Raw genomic sequence first — 3,466 nt, forward strand, 5'->3', positions numbered from 1 at the left:
TCAGTCAATGTCTTGTGAGCTAACGTTTGCTTTCCTTAAATCGCCCGGATTGAAGTCTGGTACCGAGGGTTTCATTTTTGCATGCCAAGACGGTGTCATTTCTACCTTAACATACCGTCGTCACATTTTGAGCCAAGACATTCCCGATGACAGCTGCAGGGCGTGCCATGCACACCCCGAGCATTTAGCTCACATACTATCTTGTTGTCCAACACACGCGGGAACGACCTACATTCAAAGGCACAATGCGGCACTAAGAGTACTTTATTCCCATCTCTGTCACTCCTACGCCCTTCACCTTAATATCGCTCCTCTAAATGCTCCTAGGGAAATTGAGTCAATTGTCGAGAATGGGAAGTGCCGCATATCCTGGAACTTTATATTCTCGACAATTGTTTCTGTTGCTCACTCGAGGCCTGACATGATTCTTCTTCACTTCGAGAAGCGAACCATGTTCGTTATCGAATTTTCGGCACCAGCTGACAAAAACATCATAGCCAAGGAGAATGAAAAGAAAGAGAGGTATCGAGACCTTATAAGGGAGTTGCAACGATTGTACTCGAAATATTCTGTTAATCTGATCGTCCTTATCATCGGCGCTCTTGGATGTGCCAAGCTTTCACTTGCTAATAGCCTAAAAAGCATCCCTGCGTGTCAACAATATGCTAGAACACTTGCGGGAAAAATGCAGAAGGCGGTTGTTCTTGGGTCGCCCCATGTTCTTTGGGTGCACGAGGCTTTTCCTGGATCGTCGTATTCATTCCTTTACAGATTGTAACCACCTATCTCACGGTTGTGAGAAATGGTTATGGCTGAAATTTTACCGCGATTGCGCTGGAAGCGGGTGCAATTTTTCAGATTAGCACCCGCTCCTGGCGAAATCCTGCGGTTGTCCTTATGACAAATTTTTATAATTATGTTATATTATAATAATCCTATTTAAATCTTGATTCGCATTTGGAAGAAATTAAAGAAATTGGTGATTTTGGAATTCATATCGTTGGGATAAAAACTCAATTATTTGATTGAAAAATAAATTATTTTTTGAAAATGTAACTATTTTGTAAAAAAGTCCTCTTTTCTATCAAAAGTTCAACTACTCTGTTAAAATTTTTATTTCTTTCATTTTAAGGTTCTTCCCTTTCGTTGAAAATACATTTTTGAAACTGACAATTAATCTATAACATTTTTGGTTAAAAAATCATATATTTTGTTAACAATTCGTCTTTCTTTGTAAAAATTAAATTGCTTTATAGAAAATTTATACATTTTGATTAAAAATTACGTTTTTCGGTTGAATTATCAACTGTAAATATTTGTTGGTTGCAAAGTCGTTTTTTTGTAAATGCAACTATATTGTTAAAAATTAAAATTTATAATTTTTGGGTGGAAAATTCTATTATTCACTTAAAGTTGATATACTTAGTAAAAAAATTAATTTTTCTTATTAAGGATTCATAATTATAGTTGAAAGTTCAACTATTTGCCTTTAAATTAGGTTAAAAATTCAGCTTTTTTGTAGATAATACTCTTTTGGACTTTGAAATTAAAGAATTTATTAAAATTAAATTGACTTTTTTAGTAGAAATTTAATCTTTTTGGTCGAAAATGTATCATTTTTGGTCAAAAATACAATTGTTTGTTTAAAATATGAACTGTACATCTTCTTGGATTCACGAGTCGATTATTTGACTAAGAGTTTTAACTACTTTGTAAAAAAAATACGTTTTTTAAACAAGGTTTTATACTTATGGATTGATTAAAAATTAATCGTATATATAGGTTAAGTTTGAAAGTCGTTTTTTTATAGAACATTAATCTTTTTTGTCAAAAATTCACCTTTTCTCTTGAAAATTTAACAATTTTGTTGAAAATTCGTTTTTTTTTCCTTGTTCAATTCAATTTTGTATCACAGCTTTTATCTAGAAATTGAACTATTCCATTTTTGGTTAAATTTTATCCTGTAAATTGTAATAGTTAAAACACCAATTATTTGTTAGAAAGTTAATTTATTTGTTTTCGATTATGGCTTGAAATATTATTTCAGTCTAAAAAACTTTTATTTTTAATTCATTCAATTTGAAATTTTTTAATTAAAAAAAGAAAATTTCGTTAATTATCAGCAATATTTGACCGCTCATTTAAAACAATCCATTACAAACAACAGTTAACAACTATACAAATTTGAACAGAATGGTTCGCAATAGAAAGCCTTGAATTGTTAAATTTGTAATGATCTAAATTTTCATTTCAAACGCTACAATTTTAATTCAAAAAAAGATTCAGAATTAATTTAAAACTTAAAATTATTTCAAATAATTTGAAACACGATTTAGACTTTTGGAGAATTAAAAAAAAAAGCTTTTTGAGAATTGCACAGTATTTAAAAAGAATAACAAAAATTGTTGTGATTGCTAAGAACATTGAAAATGTTTTTTTATTTTGACAAATAAATTTTAAGTGAGTGTTTGAACACATTTTAAAAATTAAAAAAAAAGAATCCGGAAGATTTTAAGGAAATTATTTTATTTTGCAGTTTTTTTAATTTTAGGAAAAAAATGTAATTAATACAATATATCAATTTTCAACCCAAAATTTTACTTTTTGACCAATTAATATAATTTTCTATCAAATAATTGGTGTTTTAACTAATACAATGTACATGATAAAGTTTGAACCAAAATTGAATAATTCAATTTCAAGATAAAAACGATTAATTTTTAATCAATCCTAGAATAGTTACATTTTCAGATAAAAAAAAAAATTTTAATCGAAAAAATAAATTTTCAATAAAGTTGTTAAATTCTCAACCAATAACATGAATTTTCGACCAAGAAAATTAATTATCCACAAAAATAGACACATTTCAAACAAAATACATGAATTTTCAATGAAATTATTTAATTTTAAAGTCAAAAAACGAATTATATCCAAAAAGTTGATTTCTTTTCAGCGAAAAATATGGGTTTCCAATCAAAGAGTTAAACTTTCAACAAAATAGTTAAATTTGTAACCATAATTATAAAACCTTTTTGAAAAAAACAGTATTTTTCTTTTACAAAGTTATTCAACTCTTAGTGAAATAATCGACTTTTAAGCCCAAGAAGATGTACAGTTCATAATTCAACCAACAAACAATTGCATTTTTGACCATAAATGATACATTTTCAACCAAAAAGATTAAATTTCTACTAAACAAGGTCAATTTCCAACAAAATATGTGAATTTTCAACAAAATTATTTAATCTTAAAGTTAAAAAAGATTATCATGTACAAAAAAGCTGAATTTCTAACCGAAAAATATGATTTTTCAACCAAAATTTTAAATGTCGACCAAATAGTTTGACTTTCACTTACAGTTAAAGTACTTACAAGGAAACTATCCCAGGTGTCCCTCACCGATTTTGATGAAACTGCAATATGTTGTAATACATCGAAAAATAAGAGACACGTATTTTTTTTTATC

The sequence above is a fragment of the Belonocnema kinseyi genome, chromosome 7, assembly GCF_010883055.1.
Source record: "Belonocnema kinseyi isolate 2016_QV_RU_SX_M_011 chromosome 7, B_treatae_v1, whole genome shotgun sequence".
Taxonomy (NCBI): domain Eukaryota; kingdom Metazoa; phylum Arthropoda; class Insecta; order Hymenoptera; family Cynipidae; genus Belonocnema; species Belonocnema kinseyi.